Genomic DNA, 24,139 nt, shown 5'->3' with positions numbered 1-24,139 from the left:
GGTTTACCTTTTGTAGCCTGCTGTTATTGTGTTCCTCACAGGCTCTGAATCACGAAATAACATATTACTTTATGTGTAATAAAAGACAGAAAAATAAGTAAATAGAATAAATATGTAGGTATCTTTTTTCTTCTATTATTGTTTCTCATAAACCTGAGTCCAACTGAATCTTGACATGAATGTCTAAAAATGATTTATCTGCTTCCACACCTTGGGCGAATATCCAGAGGTATTATCTTCTATTTTTAAATTTAATATGAGGAGAAGATGGAGTCAGCTATTTAAAATTCTCTATATAGAAAATTTGAGATATTTCTTCTTAGACTCTTAACTTCTGGTCAGCTCCAGTACCAGTCTGGACTATTCTCGACATTTGATAATCTTGTGCTAGAGGATATAAATAATCAATTGCATATTATAAGATGAAGCACAATAAACTCAGGCCATTTTGATGACTTCAAGGATGATGTATATTATGCACTAGTCTATTCTCACAAATTGTGCCTATAAAATTATGCTTAAAACCATTCATTTTAGTTATCAATCTCCTTAAGACAAAATGTAAAAAAAAAATCATATGCTTTTTTCCTCACAATTAGAAGTCAATACATGTCTTTTACCACTAAAAATAAAAGTAGAGGCCAAGTTAAATTTAACAATTTTGCATAGAGAACCCTGGACTTGGGGATAAGTCTATGTTTGAGATCTACTCTTTTCCAAATGATTCTTGAGAAGGTGTTTGGAAGGAGAAAAATATTAAATTTTGGAAGAATAAGAATAAAAATTACACTCAGCATAATGTTACTTATTTGAAAATATAATGTATGGATTCTGTAGTTCAACAAAATAAGACCTTAAGTGATAAAGCAAGATCCAAGTAATTTGTCTAAGAGAAATTATCTACACTTATAAAATACCAATAATTTTACTGTAGAATTATTGAGTTGAAGCAATATATCTTAAGCCCTTTAAAATTACAAATTGATATGTCATTATTAAGTTGATATTATTAATAAGGTTCAGAATATTTTATTTGAAATTTGTAAAAATCTCCTTTACTGCATGCTTAAAGTTTCATTTAGACAAAATTGGATTTTGTTTAATAACTAAAAATCAGAGAGGCTAAAATCAGACTTTTTATGTTATTTTTAGGGTTTATAAATGTATATTATTACTGTCAGGGTCTATGCCAGTATTCTATCAGGAGAAATAAGTAAACATTTCTTACATTTAAATAATGTGTAAGCATGAACGGTGCTGTAAGGAGCTCCAAGGGATATTTAAAAGGTAATCATGACACTCCTGTAGTAACAAACTTTTTTCATATATGTATATATATACATATATGAAAATATATGTGTATATATATATATTTCATTTATGTGCATGGATATTTTGCTGGCATGCATGTATCTATGTACTGTATGCCTAGTTCCAGGGAGGTCAGAAGGGCCATTGGATTTATTGGAACTAAAGTCAAGGAGTGTCATAAGTGCCATGTTAGTGCTAAGTACTGAACCTGTGTTCTCTGCAAGAATAGCAAGGGCTCTTAACCAATGAACCATCTCTCAGCAACAAAAATAAATTTGCAGCCGGGCGTTGGTGGGGCACGCCTTTAATCCCAGCACTCGGGAGGCAGAGGCAGGAGGATCTCTGTGAGTTCGAGACCAGCCTGGTCTACAGAGCTAGTTCCAGGACAGGCTCCAAAACCACAGAGAAACCCTGTCTCAAAAAACAAAAAAAAAAAAAAAAAAAAATTTGCAAAAAATTTCACTTCCTTATTAAAGGAAATAATCAACAAGTTAATCCTCTCATACTCAATTTATTGGGAGTCTGGAAGAATTGCTATTTCCTCTACTATGTAATGAAGGCTGCCTGCATGCAGGTGACCTCTTAGATATCATAGCTGGGTCTCATTTATGCATCACAGGGAAGGATTACTTTTGGTGAGACAATTTTGCAAATGACGATCAACTCTTTTTTCAGTAAAGCAATTAAGCTTGGCTAATTATTTGAACAAAACTGTTTTCTAAATAGACATTCCTCTACCTCATTGATTGAAATGAGGAAGTTGAGAGGACAGTCTAGTGGAGACACATGGATCTCCCTGGAAAAGAGAAAGAGAATAGATTTTGTGAGTTGACTGGTGGCTAGTGGTGATGAGGACAAGAGTGCTGAGTTTGGGGAGGGAGGGAGAGCGGAATGAGTATGTAGAAAGACTGCTGAAATAGGTGGGCATTTTGGGGCAGTATGAAAGCCTAGTGCAATGGAAACTTCCCAGAACATATGTGTTTGACCTTAGAGAGGACTCCTTGTAATGGAGAATGTGGAGACTAACCAAGCCATCTTCTACAACCAGGTTAGGTTTCCAATGTGGGGATTGGGACACTAATCTAACTAAAATATCTATGACCCAGAAACCTGCCTTACCTGCAAGATGCAATGGGGCAACGGTGGCTCAGGGTTTGTGGAAGTGGCTAACCAATGGCTGGTCTAACCTGAGGTCTACACAAGAGGTAGCTGATACTTAGATAGTCAGAATCTGGAAGCTGAATGGTCAGAGACCTAGGGTAGAGCCAAAAAGAGTGGCAAAAATATCCATCCATAAATTAAAAAAGTCAATTAAATGATTTCTAGTGATATTCTGCTATGCTCATAGGATCAGTGCCTAGTCCTCATTGTCATTAGAGAGGCTTCCTCCAGCAGCTGATGCAGACACCCACAGCTAAACATTGGGCAGAGCTAGGGAAACTCAGCAGAGGAGGTGGGGCAATGCGTCAGAAGGATTGAAGATACCTGGTCAACTAGGCAGACCTCAGCGGGGTTCACAGAGACTGAACTGACAATCAAGGAGTCTGCATGGGGCCGCACCAGGCCCTCAGCACACTTGCTGTAGTTGTTTATGTTGGGTTTTTTGTTAGATTCCTAACGATGGGAATGGGAGACTCTTTTGCCTGCTCATGGGGCCTAGTCATTATTCATTATCTAGCCTTGATATGAGGGTATGTGCCTAGTCTCATTGTATCTTGTAACTGAGTTTCATTGATATCCCTTGGCGACCTGTTCTTTTCTGATGGGAAACAGAACAGTGAATCTTGGGGATTCTCTGCTTTGGTTTCTGACTTTGCTCTTGAAGGCAGTGTTGAACTAGGTTACTGATCCTCTTTGTCATGGGCTCTGCTAGTTAGTGTTTGGGGTCAGTTAGCCATTTTACATACAACCTGGGAGTAAACCAAGAACACAGCATGATAGAGCTCCTAGGTGGCAGACAGACGACTTCTCCCAGAAGTGCTCTTAATGCATTCTGTCACTATAGTTTTAACATTGATTTCTGTCTCTCTGTGAGCCCCAAACCTATTTCTGTACTGCTGAGATTGATTTCTACAGCAAACTAGTCTTTCAACTGTGGCACGCAGTATCTCAATTAAGTACAGTGTAAGTAGATTTTGTAGATAGGTGTTTCCATATGCTATTGGTATTATCACCAGAGTAACAGGTAACTGGATTAAAAGCTTTAAAAAAATGTCCACAGAAGTAATGTATGTGCCACACCATGTACCAGAGAGCTGATGCACACAGAGACATGAAATAGCTTACGTGAATGTTTTTCTTGTACAAATTAAGCCTATATCTTCCCATCAGAAGTCATAGACAGACCTAGGGATGAACTTGAATTTGATCTTTGGGACTGTTTGACTGAGATGCTTTAGGAAGGTTATCTAACGTGAATTAGCCCTTAATGTCACCTTCACATATTAAGAAGGACAAACATGTGGTGTAGGGGACAGGCATATAGTCTGTGGTTCTGTGTTCCCTGCACCCTCCACTGCTCCCTCCACCACTCCTTATTAAACCTCTCTTTCAAAGACCTGGCCACATAGGTCATTGCTTTTTGTGAACAATATAATCTTTTTTTAATCTTCATGCTCTTTCAACTGGAGCAACTCTATTCTCTGCTCCTTGTGCATGCATAGCCATTGGGCTTAGAGGTTTTATTCAAGTGCTTCCCTCATCAAATATCTCCAATGCAGTGTTTACATACACATATCCACCAGCAAATGCATGTGAGTTGTTTTGGTTGATGTAACAATGCATGGCTTTTAAAGAAAGGAAATGCTTAACAATTCTGGAGGCTGAAGACTACAAGATGCCTACAGAGTAGATGCCTGGTGAGAACCTGTGTTATGTTTTGCTGATGGCTCATTCTCACTGTGTCCTCACTATTTGGGAAGAGAACTCTGTTGTCTTCATTCCCTTTAAACGGCACAAATTCCAGCCATGGAAGTTTTAATACCCCATAACCTCATCATTTAATTAAACCTCCATTTCCTAATATCATCATCTTAGAGATTAAGATTCCAAAGTGCAAATTTTGGAGGGATACACACATCCTATCCATGATATGTATTGTGTGTGTGTGTGTGTGTGTGTGTGTATGTGTGTGTGTGCTCCTTTTCCACAGGTCAAAATGCTGTTAAGAATTAGTGAAGGGACTGGAGAGATTGCCCAGTTGTCATGAGTGCTTACTTAGCACTCTTCCAGAGGACCCAGATTTGGCTTCCAGAACCCACATGGTGAATCACAGCTACCTGAAAACTCCAATTGCTCTGGTCTGTCCTCCATGGTTCCTGTATGCATGTGGTGTACATATACTCAGAAAGGATCACTTGCATACACATAATTAAGTAAGCACTTAAATAGGTCATTATTAAAAGAATTTATGATGATACACATCCTAATGATAAATTTCTATGTATCATTTATAGTCGTGCAAAATTATCAGTTTTGTACTAAAGAGTGGACTCATTACAGTATGAAGACTAAATCATTTCTATAAAAACGAAAAAAAAAACAGACCGGAATGAAGTAATCCCTGCTGGATTATTATAAACAGATAGGTACTTTGAAATGTATTCTCACTGTCTAGTAAAGTTCAGTTGCTCTGTGTGGATCAGACCAGGTAAAATCCCCTCAGAATCTCCCATAATAGCAAACAAATGCATCCTGAGAATATAGCTCATCTCAGATAATTGACAGATAAAAAACCTAGAATTAAAATATTTTGCAGAATCAATCCCGAATGGGAAGGCATCGTGTACACCTAATTTCATCTTAATCTCATGATTTTATAATGTGGTTCACATGGGAGATCGTCTATGCTTCCTACTTTGCTGATTCCCCAACTGATCTGAGCACACTCCCCTGCTAGTCTTCCCTTTCTCCTCCACTCGACAGGATGAGTCAGTCTCAGATGTCAGCACACGGCACATGTATTGACTTTTTAAATTTCCATTTTGACAATGTAATGATCTCTCCACAGATTTACACTGAGATAATTTTACAATTTTCTTGAAGTTTTAAGATAGATTTTTTTTTATATTTTATGTTGCTACAGGGGGCGGCATTTATAGTATTCTATGATATTTTATTCTTGATATGTCAAATATTTGTGAGTTGTCTGTGTCGGTGTGTATGTGTGTACATAACAAAGTCTCAATAAATGCTTCCTGGTTTAGATACCCAAGTTAAAGTAAATCAATAATTTGTTATTTGCTGCTGCTAGATGGAGGGGTCAAAGGGTCCATGTTCTTTCTTCATAAACTCTTTAGCTGGAGGGTACTCTCAAGAGGCTGGAGTATCTTGGAAATTTCTGTATTTGATAATCTGCATTGCAGACATCAGATGAAGAGCCGATGGGCTCTGCATACTGCCTCAGTAAGGGATAGAGATGGTAGATAAGATGCTAGCATTTGAGAACTGCTAGGTAATTTATTACTTAAGTTTATGGAAAATGCTATCCATTTCTTCCCTAAATCATCTTGGTTCTTTATCTAGTACTAACACACTAAACCTAGAGAACACTAACAGAAGATGAAGCAGCTAGCATTTTTATCTGGTCTTAAGTGATGACTGTGTTTCAGATGACTTACAAAGGGCTTTGAAGAAGAAAGATTTATTACCCATTTATTTCATGAGAGATGAAAAAAGAGACTCTTTAATTCAGCTATACAGAATGCATTAAATTATTCAGTAGGGAAATCAGATTTTGACTTCCAAAATAAATATTTTTGTTTAAATCTCTAGTCGAAGTTTTAACATTTACAGTACTCTGTAAATTCTGCCCCATGTTCTTACCCCATCTCAATAATTCTGTTTCCATTCCATGAATCAATATTTAGTGTGACATTTAGACAGAGAGGATAGGTGTGTCTGTATGCCTCTGCTGCCCACCAATAAAGAACAGGTTCTAATCCCAGCAGAGCAGATGCTGTACCAGTCCTAAAAAAGCTCCTACAATGCTTGGATCGCTCTCATTTGCTAATCTCAGAACTATTGGCTGCATTTTCACCAGATACCAGCCCCAGCCCCCTTGGCTGTTCTTTAGGCATTTCAGATGGACTCCACTTTGGAGCCTTAGTCATAGCTTCTCTCTATATACTGTGCTCTTTTCCTTTGAAACTTGCATAGCCTGCACAATGTTGTCTACATACCCTTGACCAAGTGTAAGACATTCTTGGACCATCCATTCATAATCCAAACCTGCCTTATTTGCTCCTGTTCTTGGAATTCTTGGTTCCTCCTGATACATATCTATACACACACACACACACACACACACACACACACACACAGAGAGAGAGAGAGAGAGAGAGAGAGAGAGAGATAGAGACATATACTCTCAAAGTATGAAATTTTTATGAATTCTTTCAACTTTTTGATGAATACCACCACTATGATACTAGTTTTTATGTGATGTGTTACTCTTTTGGCTGTTTTGCCTAGCTCCCTAATAAATCACACACAGTGGCTTATTCTTAGTTATGAATGCCCAGCCTTAAGTTGGTTCATTTCTTACCCAATTTTCTTAACATTAATTATTCCAACTACCTTTTGCCTCTGGGCTTTAACTTTCTTTATTTCTGTATACCTTTCTTTACTTCTTTCTCCATGATTTGTTGTTTAGCTGGGTAGCTGACCCTTGATGCTCTCCTTTCCTTGTTCACTTGTTCCTCCTTTCTTTCTCAATTCTCATTTCTCCTCCCTTTTATACTCTCTGTCTGCCAGTCCTGTCTATTCTTGCTCCTGCCTTGCTATTCGTCGTTCAAGTCTTTATTAGAACATCAGGGGTTTTAGACAGACAAAGAATCACAGCTTCGCAGTGTTAAACAACTGCTGCATAAATAAAAGCAACATATCTTAATTAATATTCTCTAACGTTTCCCTTTCTGTTTACAAACAAAATTGAAAAAATTTAACAAACTGTATACAATAAGAACATTATCAAGTAAAGATTATATTCACAATGTGCTGATTTCCAGTTCATTTTTGACTTTGGTAAACTTAAGGAAAATACTCCATAATCTATCCTTAGTCAATTCAAGAATTTATACCTAACTTACTTATATATAGCATAGTATGTATGTATGTATATATGTACATATATATATGTTATAATGCAATAAAAATAACCTAAAATTGGTATAAATATACAAAATCCTTTAAACAAGAGTAAAAACATATGTACAGTTTGTTGTAGCAAAACTACCTTAAATTTATATCAATATACAAAAGTCCTTTAAACAAGAGTAAAAAAAATATACAGTGTAATAAAATTGACTTTGAATTTTACCCATATATCGAAACCCATGCCAATGCAAAAATATCTGGGATTAATGAGTGTCTTTTTATTTCTATATTAGTTCTTAAACTTTTCTAACGTAGCCTCAGTACCTGGGATTGAGAATAAAATCAACTCCATAGAGATTATCTTCTTATATGAGTTTAACTGAATTGGGAGCATAATTAAATCTGCTATAAATTCTCTTTTGCCATACAAGGGACAATAACCATTGTGGTGACACTCTATCCTGTTCACATTTCTGTCATGGTAAAGGCAGGTAAACAGGAATATCAGAAGACATGTTAAAGTTCTGCCGGCTCCAGTCTCCTGCTGTCTTCGTTTGGCACGGTATATTGAGCCATTCTCCTGATAACGGCTGCATCTTTTGGGACTATAGCTCTGTGTGAGTCCTGTCCACATTCAAGGAGAATTGAGCATTGACCTTGGGTCCTTCTTCCAATCTTGTTGTCCAGGCCCTGAAGAGCTGTCAGAGAAGACAAACATCAAATCAAAATGCTTTTCCTAGCATGTATATTACTTTTCTATCACTATCACAACAAATTACTGTAAGCTTAGTGTCTCAATATAAATTTGTTACCTAGTAGCTCTTTAGACTAGAAGCTTGGTGTGAGTTTCCCTGGGTTAAAAGTCAATATCAGGTCACAAAGGGTAAAAGCACTTGTTAGCAAACCTGATAACATAACTTTGGTTCCTATATCCTGTATCCTAAGGTGTAAGAAGAGAATTAATGCCCCGAAGTTCTCCTCTAACCTCTACATACTTGTATACACACACACACACACACACACACACACACACACACACACACACGATAATTTAAATTTTATAGCAAGATACCATAAAAACTGCATTATTTTCTGGTGATCTATGGGAAACTCTCTTCACCTGCTTCTCCCAGCTCCCAGAAGCTGCTCAAACTCTGTTTTATGGCCCCATTTCCTTATTTTCAAAATAAGCAGCAATTCTGCATCTCCTCTAATCCTCCATATCCAGCACAATGTGTCCCTTTTAGGAATACAGTGTTTTAAAGTGCACAATCCTATATAATACTGACACAGTTACTGTGTAAGTTAGTGTAGTCACAAGCTCAAATATTTATAGTGTGAAGTTGGGTGTGTTTGGATTGAAGGTATGTATTGTTTCTTATCCTGTCCCATTTAAAAAACTTGGACTTTTTTCAAAAGATCATTGAGAGGTCCCAAGTATCTAATACAGATTTGGTTTTAGAAAAATAGCTAAGCTCCATAATTTGTTCATATTGGTGGGGAATAACTTAGTTAAATAATCATAACTAATTTCGTGTGTTGCAATAATGATCTTTCTGTTAGTGTTTGAAATGTGTTGAAGCACTTTACATATTATTAATTAAACACATTGTAGTAATATTTTTTTCATTCTATTCTTGACAAAACATATACAAAAAGACTTTATGTAAGTTTGACTACAGATGTACAATTAGCACAAGAGCTAAGATTCAATACACAGTCTGGCTTTCAGATTCAGTGGTCTAACCACTGAACAGAACAGTCCTGGGCAATGCAGAGAATGCTAGCTTCCAGCCTTTGAGAGGATCAGGAAACATAGCCAGGCATAATGGTCAGGGATTGCTTTGTAGATTCAATGAGACACAGAAAAGGGATAAAGGGAAAGAGGCAGATTTAATGGAGTGGAGAAAGATAGAGAAAGAATTCTGATAAACACCGGAGCTATAGTCAAATCTGTGTACCCATATGCCATGAAATAAGACCCCTGTCTCCCGTAATTGCTTCACTCTTTAAAGGTCTGAAAGGGAGAATTGGCAAGGTTATAGAACAATATGTGCTGACCACTACAGCCTTCCTCTTTGATAGTGACTTTGCAGATTTTGTAAATAGCTATCCACCTGAAAACTTTCCTCCTTTGATTTGAATTTCATTTTGATTTTTCATCCTTCTTGATTCTTATCCCTTTGTTCCAAAATTGTATTTTTCCAAAGCTGTTTTCAAAAGTGGTTTTGTTCTGATTTAATGGGCTCAGTTTCCAATGTTTGGGCTGAAATTGAGAAGTCTCTTTGTGAAAAGTGAATGCATTTGAATGGTGAAGTTTCCTGTGAGAAGAAATGAAGTATTCTTTCTGAAGCTGTCTCTGTTATTTTACTTCTGTGTTTCCTTCCATCTCCTTCTTTAAAATTTTTCAAAATGACATCAAACAATCTGGCTCTTCTTATGAAATAAAGTCCTTTCATCTCCAGGCAGGCTGATGGAGAAAGGATTATCAAGCAGAGTGAACCAAAATCATTGTTCTTGTAAAATATATTAACTATATAAAAGAAAACTTTTTCTTTCCAGCTACTCACTATAAAAATATCTATTCTAGGTCTGTAATTCGAAAAGTATGAAATGATCACACGAAACAGCAGAACATACATAACCACAGGAGGAGAAGATCATCCCCATAAACATGTGTCACTGAAGGGAGTAGACAATATGACAAAAAAAGAAAAATAGAAAGCAGAATTTATTGATGAATCATTTTGTACTTAGAAAAACACTATATTATGCACTTTAGATATGCCTGAAGTCCTTCAGGAATTTGAAAAGCCTCTAAGCAAAGAGGAGATAAGGAAAGAGTAAAGAAGAAATAGAGAAGTTAAAGCAGGTTATTCAAAATATTGAGTAGCAAAGCTAGCATTTGAATCTAGGTATTCCTGGGACGATAAATAACATCAGTCACCTAGTCAACCTAGTATTTTTCTGCATAAAAATTATTTATGAAGGTTTTGTTTTTTACAGATGATAAGAGAGAAACCATAAGATTAAGTGTTGTACGGAGGGAAGATTAATCAGTCGTTGAGCACCAAGTAAATAAGTATTGGATAGATAATGTTCTCCTGGCCTCAGTCTTGCAGCATGACATAGGAACACAATACACGGATTCTTTTCATCATAGAGCTTTCCCTAAAGACCAAACACTAGATTTTCATATTTGTGTTGATTAATATATAGCATTCAATTGGGCTTAACTTCACAACACTCACAGTATCATTCTCTGGTGGGGCATTACCACTTTGAAATTTGCAATGTCTCCCTGCAATGTTACTTGGCCACCCTTTCTTCCCTGAGATGAGTTTTGAATTATTGAACTCTTATTGAGATCATGTACAGAAGCCGTTCAGCAGTGTGATGAAGACAGCACAGTTAATAGACTGGAAAGCTAGATCTAGAACCTGTTCCTCAGCTACCAAGACCTAACTTTTCAGGCCATGTTGGCTGATGTCCTAATTGATTCCTAAATGGATGTAATGAAGATTTATGAAAGCAAAGAGAGAACAAAACTGTGGGGGAAAGTACAGGGAGCTCTTAGGGAAAAAAATAGTTGGCTCTCTTGGGAACTTTTCATCTTTAATCTTACAAAGAGGCTGCTAATACCTCTATTCTTTTGGTAGTGTCTCATCTCTTATACTGCAACTTCAAAAGCATTCTTGGGAATTGGTGTCTATAGACATCCTAGAATTTACCTTTCTTTGACCATTTTCAGTTGACTTTTGCCTCTAATATTTGTTTTATGGTGGAAACTCTTTTACTATGAACTTGACTTCTCAGACTTTAAATGCCACATGCCCAAGTCGCCTTGACCTCATCACAGTAGTATAGAACTGCAAACACAGTGAATGAAAGCAGAAAGCACAAGAGGAAACTCTGGTGTAGGAGAAACTGGAGTTGAATTTTGATGAAGGAATAAAATACGCTGAGAGATGAGCAACAACAGAGTTAAAATAGGACACAGCGAAATGAAAGGCAGAATAAACAAGTGAGCCTGGAGTATACTGAGAAAGTGAACAAGAAGGGAAATCCTTCCTGTTAAACTCCTTTCAAAAATATTTTTTGTTTATATAATATGTGTATGTACTTGTGCATATGTGTGAGATTTTCATGCTCCAAAGTATGTGTATTGTGGTAAAAGGACAACATTGGGGTGTGAGCCCTTGCCTTCCACATTATTTGAGACATGTTTTCTAGTTATTTACCATTTATATACCAGAATGTGTCATCCATGGTCTCCAAGGGATGCTCCTGTCTCTGCATTCCATTTTGAGGGAGGAGAACCCAGATTACAGATGATTTCTATTATTTCTGGATTCATATGGCTTCTGTGGATTTGAATTCAAGTCCTCACATTTACCACACAGCAAGCCCTATACTCACTGAACCATTTCCTCAGCTGAACTTTTATACTCTAATCTTGTCATATCACAAAGGTGCTTTCCATTTTTCTTACGTTCGTGGATTATTAATCATTTCTAGTGTCTAAGTGTGTATACCCTTGACACAGCTATTACTAAAATGTCACAGAATTTTGCTTTCTAATTAGAAACGTAAACACAATGTTTTGGAAAGATTCTTAAAGATAGAATCAAACTGAGTGTTCAATTTTGCCTGTTTGCTTTTATTATCAAAGTAGTGCAAAAATGTCAGAGCAAATGTACATTTTGTGTTTAGAAAACTCTGAAGCCACTGCCTTAAATAAAGCAGCAGCAACTGTAGAATAGAACTGCCATCAAATGAAGTTATAATGTTCTGATCGATAGTCCTTACTAATCACATCCCAGATACATCAACACCTAAAGGATGCTATTCACTATCTGATAAAAGACATCTAAAAATACACTAGGATCAACAGGAAATGTTATCTAAGAAGGTACCAACTGCTGAGAGACAAAAAAGCTTCTTCCCCAACCACACAGCCAAAGTAATCACTGTTAAATAATTTTTTCAAGATTGAATGCCTCTTTGTTTTGGGAAGGAGTCTTTATAGTAAATCTGTTCATTGCTAACACTGATGTTTTTTTTTTTTTCAATTGCATAGTGTAATTGTTCCATGAAGGTTTTACTTTTGCCTGGAATGCCTATACATGAAATATGTGCAGCATGATCTCCCTGTTCCACTGAAATATTCATGAACTTAGCTGAATATTTTAGCTTTCTTTTTCTTTTTGCTTGTGTTCAGAGATAAAATGCAGTGTTACATATGCATACTACTCATAAAATATCAAATAACTCCAAATACTGTCTTCACATAAAAATAAAATTACAATAAAAATATTTTGCTCCTATAGTTTTGGGAGGTCAATTTATATAATTTCACAGATGTAGTATAATAAAGTACCTTGCTTCTTTACTCTACTGTCCATATAGTTGGCAAATGGGGGAGAAAATGCTGTGTCTCATGAAGTATTTCTGGGATCTGATCGCTTTCCTCTCAGACTTGAACCATCATTAGATGTATGAGCTGACATAAGGGGACCCCTGTGAGGTAGAGTGGACATTGCAAACTATGGCTTGGGAGCTGGGGAAATACCTGCCTAGGCATGCCATCTGATTTATAGGTAGCAACTAGACCTCCGTGAAGGACATATTAAATGTGTGCATGGATTGTGTTGCATGATAAACACAGGTAAAACTTCTCTTTTGGTGTTACATAGTCAAGTTGTTTAGATTTAGGTCCTGCTTTCTTTCAATAACTTAGAGGCTTCTGGTCTGTTATCCTTTCATTGGTCCTATGAATTGTTTAGAACCATGTATAACCTTATCCTAGGAGTAGTCTTCAAACTTGCTTTCACCTCCCCTATTCTTTATTTCACCATATTGTACACACACAGTTAATGTGTGTGTAAACAAATATATATATATATGTATATATTGCACATAGTATGTATATTATAAGCTAAGATCTGAATCTGAAAAGTAAATGTACATGAAAGATCACTAAGTAACAAAAATTGGTATATATAGTTAATGAGAATTAAACCAGTTGTACAGAAAAGTTAAATAATGAGATTTATAGGTAAATAGATGGATCTTGAAAAGTATTATCTGAGAAAGGTAGCTTATAATCAGAATGATACTAGTATGTTCTCGTACGTGATGTTGGAGTTATTAAATGGAATATTGAGTGTGTGAGAAACACCCATTGCCATGCACACACTAATAAGCAACAGTTACCACAGCTGTGAGGTTTAAATTCTCACTCATATTCTCCAGTTCTACCACTAGGAACTTCCCACTATGCTTCAATGAAAAAGAGATGAGCAAAATTGCTAATATCATTGTTAATTCAACCCATGAACCTTGAATGTCTACTAATGGAAGTCATTGAATTATATGCCAATCATAGTTGGTTGGATGCTCCAAGCACTTTATATATCTCTTACTATGAATTACATACAGTAAGACTTTCTTTGCTAAAATTATTTACTTTAAAGTGCTATATTTCAAAATGAGGTATCTCCATAAAATATTTCTCTCAGCTAGTCATATGTCTAATCTCTGCTTATATTCTCTAAAATTAGAAATTAGTAAAATACTTAATCACAATGATCATCAATAACAGATGGGTAAAGAACTTGAAGTTTTGTTTCTGAAAAAAAGAATATGGCAAATGTTATAGAATACCCCCAAAGGCTGACTTGCTTCTCCTAAGTTGTTAAAGTGAACAGTGTTCCAGGATTCTCAAGTTCCCTACCTTGTGTTACTAAAGACTTGGATTTGATTTGCAGTGTACTCTATGACTTTTTTTTATTGGTTCAGAAATCAATCAGGGGAAAACAATTGCCATTTAACTCCCCTCAAAATAGAAAACTTTTCTTCCTCCTATTTTAACTTTCAAAGTGAATTGTTTTGTAACAAGCAATGAGTTATTGCTGCTTTAGTTTGATTTCTCACCATGTTCTCCAGTTGGAGAGTATACTTAAAAAGAACATGTCCAGGCATATGGAATAAGGATATAGAATAATAAGTGCTTGGTGATTAAGATATATTCCATCTTATAGAGACTGGAAGGTAGGAAAGAACTTTATCTTACAAGAGTCCTGATGGAAAACTGTGCAAATGTTCATGAGATGAGACCATAAACTACTCTTAATTTGGTGAGTGAACACAATTTGAACCTAAACAGGCAGAGACCAAAACCCAGGACAAAGTAAATTGGGAGAAACTGGCAAATGTTGGCAGTAAGAGATAGAATTTCAAAATGAGTAAAATTAAATCTTCAAATAAGTAGAAAATTCCAATACAACATAAAGTGTGTAACAGATGGAGAAATGACGTAAGGGTCACAGCAATGTACTTCAGAATAAGGTTCAAAGAATACTCATCAAGACTTGTGGATGATTTACTGTAGACATTATTCAAGGATGGAACTATTTTTTTATGGTTTTAGATATTTAATTAGCTTTAGACCTCAGTCAAGGATATTTTCATCAGAAGACATTCTCTGAAAGATGAATATGAAATTGTAGGTGATAAAAGAACACAATGTTGTTACATAGATGGTAGATAGGAAATGAACATGTTTTATTCATATTGAAGAAAACAATGAAAGAGAATATTAGAAATACAGAAAATAGATAAAGGGAAAAATTTGTGTTGTTGGCTTTTTTGGAGGGGTAATGGGATGGCGCATAAACTATTGTAGGGGTAGAATTGCTAGGAAAAAAACATTATATATTTCATCTCAAGATACTGAGGTTAAAAATAGATCTATATATAGTGCCAAAAACTTTAAAAACAAACAGATAAAATGAAAGCTAAAACCTAACAAATCAGACACAAAATTAATAGGCACTCATGTGGGCACATGCTGAGGAGTATGAGGAGGAAAGGCAAAATCCAACAGAGCACCTTCCAACCAATAATTCTGAAACACACACAAAACCTGGGACAAGTTATGGCTAGACTTCCATTAATCTTAATTCTAAGTATTAGACGACCATGAGATAGTCTTCATTTGCTTCATATGTGCTCAGGACTATAATAATTTACTCATTCTTATTTTGCCCTTATGAAAATCTTACCCTTGTATGCATCTGTCTTTTGTCCTCACAACTCTCTGACAAACAAGCTTTGCTCATAGTATGCTGTTGACAGAGGTTTCTGTCCTACCCAGTCCCACAGCCATTCAGTCCCAAAGACACAAAAAAGAGGCCTACAATAATTATAAACTTGTTGACCTATTAGCTCAGGCTTCTTATTAACTAATTCTTACATTTTCAATTAGTATATAATTCTTGTCTGTATTAGCCACATGGCTTGGTACCTTTTATCAGTGAGGCAGTCTCATCTTACTTCTGGCTGATGACTGCAGACTGAGTCTTTCCTCTTCCCAGAATTCTCCTATTCTGGTCACTTGTCTATGCTTCCTGGAAATACAAGTAACAAGTCTTTACAAAGTACAAGACCATTTTCCCACAGCAACGTTAAGCTGATTATTAGCACTGTTTTGTGTCTCTCATTTATCTAGGATTGAATGTTTTGGACATTGGACCAGTAAATTTGTCCAGTAACCCATGTTTATTTCTTCTTTCTTCCTTGCTAATGCAGGTAGCACTGAGCTACACATGGGGATTTTCTACAGTTATGAAACATATTTGAATTAATGGAGTAATATTTCAATTGTAAAGGCAAACAAAAGGTTAAGGTCTGTATCCTTTGCTTTTTTTTTAAATGTTAACTGGTTTTAGTCTGGGTGGATTCTATATTCTAGAGCTTTATCAGTAAGAGAAATAGATGTCAGTACTATAAGAGAATAAAAGAATTTAGTATATCAAAATGATAAACACACTTATCACTTTTTAATAAAATTCAAAAAGGCAGTTGTTGAGTTATCACAATAATTCATTTAGAGAACTTGTCTCCTAAGGTCAACTTGCAATAATTTTCCTTTTATTTATTGTTAAATTGTCAGCATGTGGAGTTTAACTATAAAAATAATGCAATAATAAGTTATAAAAAGTGTTTGAAAAGTTGATGGCTATTTTCTAAAAGTGACAAAATTGTGAGATATTTATTTTTTTCTTTTTCTTTATATGTGTTGTTAAAAATATTCAAAGTAGGAATTGAAAATCAGAAAAAAACACACTTGTAAACATCTCTCTATATAATGTTAGGAAGATTAAAGAAAATCTGGTAGAAAATCATTCATGTCATTTCTCTCACTTCTAAAGTTCAAAGTATTTTTTTCAAGTTTCGGGACAATTCCCTATCACTTAAAATGGGAAGTATTTATTTTACCTTAAAGAATGAAAAATAAAGTAATACAAATATTTGATTTATGATTTATACAGTTTTTAAGTTCAAATACACTTGCATGGTTAGGTCTTAGATTTTTTAGGTATAAGTTTTAGAAAATTTCATGGTTTTTAAAACTTTTTCCAGATAGATATATAAATTTTTATTATTCTCTTATTAGACACATGGCTGGTGATACTATTTTCGTTAGTAAAAATCATAAACCCATGGGAAGTTTTATCCTGAACTTTGTTTATATCAGAATATTTATTTATGGTAGAGCCTTATGTCTTAGAACACTGGATTAATGGATTGATATCTTTGCCTCTCTTAGACGCAGGCAAATACCCATTTCAAAATTTTTACATCTTTATGCTGCATGGATCTGTAGGCAGCAATAGCGACTCTAGTCTGCATATTTCTGTGAAAGATATTTCAGTCTCTCTGAGAATCATTTTCTCTGCTGATGACAGAGGGTTTTGTAGCATCCATCTCCTATCTAAGACTCAAAGGAAAGACGTATTTACAGGACTGAGTGCAGACTGGGAAGAAAACACATGGACCACAATTCTTTTTTCTGACCCTGTCTTAGGAAGCAACTTCTTCAGCAGAAATACAGCTTTTCTACTGCAAGTCCCGGTAACTTGCTTTCTACTTAGCCATCAGAAACAGCCTGTAATGCTTCTCTATGTAGCCCTGCCCTCTATTTCATATTTCTTATCCCTGGTTTCACTGTCCACATCCCATCTCTATTAGAAGGAGCTTATCTCATTTCTTCACTCCATAAATAACAGACTTATGATAAGAATAATAATGAAAAGTCAGATTGCTGCAGAGTATAAACAGGAAAAATAAAGGTAACATTGAGTGAATTTCTTCTATGAATAAAGGAGGCACCGTGGATAAATGTTTCAATATCCAGAGGTGATGAATGCCATCAGGCAATAACTACACATGTTATAAAAAAAAGGAGCAGCATGAAAATGAGGAAGTGAAAAGAAATCAAGCCATAGTGAGAAACACAAACACAGAACAAAAGGAAAATAGGTTGAACAGCTAAGAGCATGGAAAAAAAATATAAAAACCTGGCAGGACACAGATTGCAGATGAAAGACATAAAGCAGAATCCCCAGGGAAGACAAGTTCCATTATGAAGGTACTTCAAGTTCAAAAACAAGACAAGGTCAGTGGAGGAGCCAGTGATGTGAACAGAGAGATGTACTGAGGACATATTGACAAGGGATGGTTCCCTGAGTCCCAGGAAAACCAGATAGAATTGTAAATCACTGGCCATCAGTTAGGGTTAAAAACAGGTATTTAAAACCACACACACATGCTCAAACACACGCACGCACACACACGTGAAATTTGTGTCTGTTTACAGTACTCTGAGGAGCGACATCACAAAGTAAAATCACGAAATTTACATATGATCCAGTAGCATCCATGGTTATTAGATGTCCCATTGAGTGACCATTTTAAATCTTTGTGATTGACTACTTTTTTGTTGAGGAAGGACTCAGAAAGGATGGCAAAAGTTCTAATGGATCCTTCCGCCTTTCAAAGCGCTTGTTGAGTGAAGTCCTTGAAGCTGAACTTGAAGCATATTTTCTAATTGATTTTATTGAGCTATATATTATACATTTTTCTCTGCTCTCCTTCCTTCCTCTCCCCTCCCATTCAACCATCTCCCATGTTCCCCATGCTCCCAGTTTACTCAGGAGATCTTGACTTTTTCCACTTCCCACGTAGATTAGATCCATGTATGTCTCTCTTAGGGTCCTCATTATTGTCTAGGTTCTCTGGGGTTGTGAATTATATGCTGGTTTTCTTTGTTTTATGTCTAAAAACCACTTATGAGTGAGGACATGTGGTATTTGTCTTTCTCGGACTGGGTTACCTTACTCATTATGTTGTTTTCTAAATCCATCCATTTACCTGAAAATTTCAAGATGTCATTATTTTTTTTTTATGGTGATTTCTCAGAAAATTAAGAAACAACCTACCTCAAGGCCCAACAATAGCACTTTTGGGTATATACCCAAAGGATGCTCAAACATACCAGAAGGATGTGTGCTCAAATATGTTCGTAACAGCATTGTTTGCCATAGCCAGAACCCGGAAACAACCTAAAAGCCCCTCGACTGAAGAACTGATGAGGAAGATGTGCTACATTTACACAATGAATAATAATAATTTGAGTACTTTCTGGGCCTTGTTATTGTTAGCCAGTAGAGTGGAGACCTAAGCCCTGGTTCAGACATAAGATCTACACCACCTTTTACCACTTGACCTTTTCAAATGGATTCACATGCTGCCTGCAATTTTTTTCAGGTTTTAAAGTTTTCAGGGACTTCCTCCACATGTAGATCAATGCTATTGCTCTGTGTCACACGAATACACAGGGATCAAGTAATTCACATGTTATATTAAAGACACTATACCTCCCCCTTGGGATCTAGAATAATAGCTTAATTTCAATATAGATGTTTTTCTTTTTTTGGTATCATTGTTGGTGATTCAGGTATCTTATTAAACCTGACTGCCTCAATTGAGAGTGCTGTAAATAAAGAAAAGATGGAGGTATTTTCTGTCTGTACTTCCTAATGTTGTCAAGATTGAATTTGACACTGAAGAGAGAGCTGGTTTGTAAAACAGACAATGCCACGTGAAGGTCAAGAATGTGTCTATCATTTGTCACCATCCTGTTTATGTTATTTAATTTTCACACAGACCAAACCTACCCCTAATCCTTTATGGGCTCCTTCAGGCACTCAGCTATCACTATAACACCCCCAGGTCTTGTAATCTTCTTCTTAGGACATTGGCAGCATTTCTGGGATGCTTAGTCTTGGGTCACATTAAACTTCAGGATTTTTTTTCACCTGATCCAAAAGGAGAGTCTGTATGCCAGAAGTCATATGTGAATTTATATTTTTCTTCACCGCCAAGCATTTCTAACTCCCTAAGCTTGTGAGAGGAATGTCAGTAAAGGCGGGAAACAATGGCACCCTTAGTCACTTCTGTCTGGCTCTGATTGGCTCATCCTTTACTGCACAAGGAACACAGCTTCCCTGATTTATTGCTTTGCCAATTAAAAAGCAATGCAATCAGGTTCCATTAGTTTCCTATTGTGAAGGTGCCTTTGAATTTTTTTTAAAGGCTGACCTTGATGTATCTCATCTAGGAAAGTTGAAAAAGTCAAAACTTTTCTTTCAAAATCTGTGAAGGACTTTGAAGAAACTTACATTTAGAAAACATCTCCAGGCTTTGGTTTCTTTTCCTTAGTTCCACATAAGCTCAAATTAAAGGTAGGCAGTGGGGAAAACCTCACTTTTTGTTACCATTATGATAGTCCTCAAAATAACTAGGCTATATGATAGGAATTCTGAACAATAATTCTATGATCAGACGCTGGAAGCAAAATGCTTTTTATCTCTTATCCTTTTTACTTTTGTATGTATTTTCACAATTATATAGCTATTACAATAGTTATTGCAAAGAATAAAAGTAAACAGCCGGATGAACAGATACATTGGGAGTAATCTCTATGGGTTCTGACCACAGTAGTTGATGTGTTATAGTATATGTACCAGAAGCTCACTCCTTCTTTACTTATCATGCGGCATAATTTAAATTTGCTTTCTCATTAATCACTATGAGTTTCACAGTATTGATCCCATTTCTTCAGTTGTGATGCCATGCTGAAGAATACGGAGCTAGGCACTCCAAACATGAGCAAACCATTTCAGCAGCATATGGCAAAACTCCCAAGTAATACTTTGGTTATAATAACTTTTTGCAACCTTAGGACCCTGAGGCTACAAAAATCAAACATCTTCCCTTTTGTCTTCCCACAGCAACAGCCAGGTTGCTGCCAAGGAGCTGCTGGGTCCTTTAACTCCAATTACACGTACCATGAGTGGAGAAAAGTGTTACTCTCTCACTGACAGCTCTGTTTCACTGGCCAGTGAGTCTGAAGGCTCTTCTTGCCTCTGACTCCCCAGCTCTGGCATTACAAATGTATGCTCCATGTTGGGTGTTATTTACATGAATTCTGGGAATCCAGCTCAAGTATTAATATTTGCAAGCTAAATACTTTATTGGCTGAGCCGTTTTACCTCTTTGGGTCATTTGGATTTCCTTTTAATCAATGGCATTTCTGCTAAAGGCACATTGGCAAGAAATGGGGGAAAAGACTTTGGAAATGGATCTTCTGTTGCCTTAATAAATGTTTGCTTTATAAAAAGGTATACATAAACATGTACATACCATGCTTAGGAATGAAAAGAGATAACTGAAAAATTTTAATGAAATATATTCCTGCCCATGTAGGAGGAAGTTCTAAGCAAGTCTCTTCCCCACACAAAACACTGGGGTCTCCTCAAATCTACTGCATAGAGCATGGGTAACTCTACTGAATACCCAGTCATCCATGTGTAACAGCGTTGTATGATTTATGCTCTTGTCTTTGTTAACAGTGACAGATATCAGTTCCATCTCAGGGAGAAGGCCTTAAATCTAATCAAAAGGTGGTTGACTACACCCACAACCTCTCTGCCACTATTGAGCTAATGGGTATATATTGCCTGCAGATTGCTATTGTAGCTCACAGATAATAATGATGGATACAAATGATGATTATTTTTATCCTCTGGAACTTGTGTGGTACCAGAGCATTTTGAATGCTAGACAGTAGAGGTGAAGTTACTAGTTGAGCACCAACCCTGTTTCTCCTTGTTCAATAACCTAGGTATGTAATATCTTTAGCAATACTACCTACCAGCAGCTTGTAGAAGGTAATCAATAACATTGCCAATAACCCATAATGTTTAGGGGGAGTCTATGGGTGAACGCATACTTTTTCTTGCAATATAGTTTTCTCTTTAGTTTGATGATTCTCTTTTTTGTTTATTTTTTTCTGCTATTTCCTAGTAAACTACCTCTGAACTTAATGACTTAACATAGTAACTTGTCACATGATTGTATGCATTTATTGGAGTCAATTATAACTTGGTGAATATCACACAATATTTGGGCCATTATGTATTCATTTGAGATCTTCATTCAGTTTTTTTTGTTTGTTTGTTTGAGACAGGGTTTCTCTGTGAAACATTCCTGGCTGTCTTGGAGCTCACCCTGTCGACCAGGATGACCTTGAATTCACAGACATCCACCTGCTCTGCCTCCAAAGTGATGGGATTAAAGCCATACACCACCTCTTCCCAACAGGTTTCTTCATTCTTATGCCCAAGTCATCAGTGAACAGTTGGAATAGCAGAGATGACCATGAATCTCCAGCTTTTTGTATAGACCCCCTACAAGGCTACACTGAGTTTCCTGGCTACCACAGTTGGGTAAATTCTCAAAATAGTTTTACTTTATGAAATGTCTATTCCATTTTGGAATACCTACTCCAAAATAAGTACGTGTAAAGTTCCAAGGAGAAATTTTAAAATTTCTTTGTAATTAGCCTAAAAATCCCAGAATCACAGTAGCACAGAATTCATTTGTCATTTAGGTCAGTTTGCATTAAGAGTGACTTAGTGTTCACCTCTTGAATAAATGATTCTCATGATCTAAGTACAGGAAAGACACTAATGGAGAACACATTTGCTCCAAATACCTCATAATGCCATGCATTCTAGAGTCTGTGTTCTCAGAAACCCATCTGTCATTAAGAGTGGACAGCAGAAAGGCTGACTGAGCCCTGTGATGATGTAGCAGCTATCCTCATGTTAGGAAGCCTGCTTTGCACCCCATATTTAAGAATGAATCACCAAGTTTTCATGCTTCTCTTTTTCAGGTTGCTTATTTCTGTAATTCCCACTGCCTTTGATGTCTGCAACCATCTGAAACCTCTATCAGATCCCTTTTAGTTTTACAAATGACCCTCTCCCATTGATTTCAAGAGTCCTTCACTGCTTCACAGAGATGTCAATTTTTAATCTACTTTATATATAAACATCTCATTCCATTGTTTCCAAGCCCCTAAAACTATGTGGCTGGTCATCTATTTTGTCTTATTATTCCTTAACTGTATATATACAACTATGTTTTCGGAATGATCTGCATCTCTTTTGTATCATGGTTGATCTCAAATTGCATATACAGATTTAAATTACATGCATCTCCATGGACTGCATGTATTGGCAGTGTTGAGGTTGAATCCAGGAATTATTTATGCTAGGCAAGTGTTCTACTTCTAAGCCATATCCCTAAGCCATATTTAAGTCATATATTTTCTTGCATATTAATCTTCATATGTGATTTTCTATATTATTAGTGTCTCTTTAAAATATACTATATCTGGTGACTATCATTCTTATTTTCTCAAATGGTAGAATTGATGTTTTTTATTTTTATTTTATTGTTTTATATTATTTTTTTAAAAGAAAACAAACTATCTTTTTTCATTTTACATACCAATCACCATTCCCACTCCCTCTTATTCTCCCATTCTCTCCACATCCCCCCATCATATCTCCCATCCATTCCTTTGAAGAAGATCCAAGGCCCTCCCTACTATACCTAGGCTGAGCAAGGTATCCATCTAAAGAGAATGGGTTCCCAAAAAGCCAGGACAACAGTAGGGATAAATCCTAGTGCAAATGACAATGGCCCTGCAGTCTACCCAGCCATCCAACTGTCACCCACATTCCGAGAGTGTAGTTTAGCCTTATGCTGGTTCCTTCCCTATAGGACTAGATTTGGTGAGCTCCCATTAGCTCAGGTAAACTGTTTCAGTGAGTGTCCCCATCATGGTCTTAACCTCTTTGCTCATATTCTCACTCCTCCCACTCCTCAACTGGACTTTGTGGGCTCAGCCCAGTACTCTGCTGCAGGTCTTTTCCTCTGTTTCCATAAGTTGCTGGATAAAGGTTCTATGGTAGCATTTAAGACAGCCATCAATCTGACTACAGGGCAAGGTTAGTTTGGGCACCCTCTCCTCTATTGCTTAGGGTTTTAGCTGGGGTCATCCTTATGGATCCCTGGGAATTTCTCTAGTGTCAGGTTTCTTGCTAGCCCCATAATGGCTCAGTAAATCCAAATGTTCCTTTTTTTTTTTTTTGCTCTCTTCTCTGTCCTTCCTCCATCTTAACTATCCTGATCCCTCTAGTTCTCCTTCCTCCCCTTTTCCCTTCCTCTTCCTCTTCTGGCCTTCCTTCTCCCACAACTCCATGCTCCCAATTTTGACAGGTGATTTTGTCTATTTTCCCTTTCCAGATGGATCTATATATGTTTTTCTGAGGGTTGACCTTGTTACTTAGCTTTTCTAGGGTCATGAACTATAGGCTTGTTATCCTTTGCTTTATAGCTAGTATCCACTTATGAGTGAGTACATACCATGTTCATCTTTGAGAGATTTAGTGATTTCTTCACTTTTTTGTTTGCATTTTCCTCCATTTCTTCTTTAACGGTCTCCATCATCTTTATAAAATTACAACTAAAA

Source organism: Microtus oregoni, unplaced genomic scaffold, assembly GCF_018167655.1.
Source record: "Microtus oregoni isolate MIOR12 unplaced genomic scaffold, Mior012 000049F_ref0000343, whole genome shotgun sequence".
Taxonomy (NCBI): domain Eukaryota; kingdom Metazoa; phylum Chordata; class Mammalia; order Rodentia; family Cricetidae; genus Microtus; species Microtus oregoni.
This window is presented reverse-complemented; position numbering follows the sequence as displayed.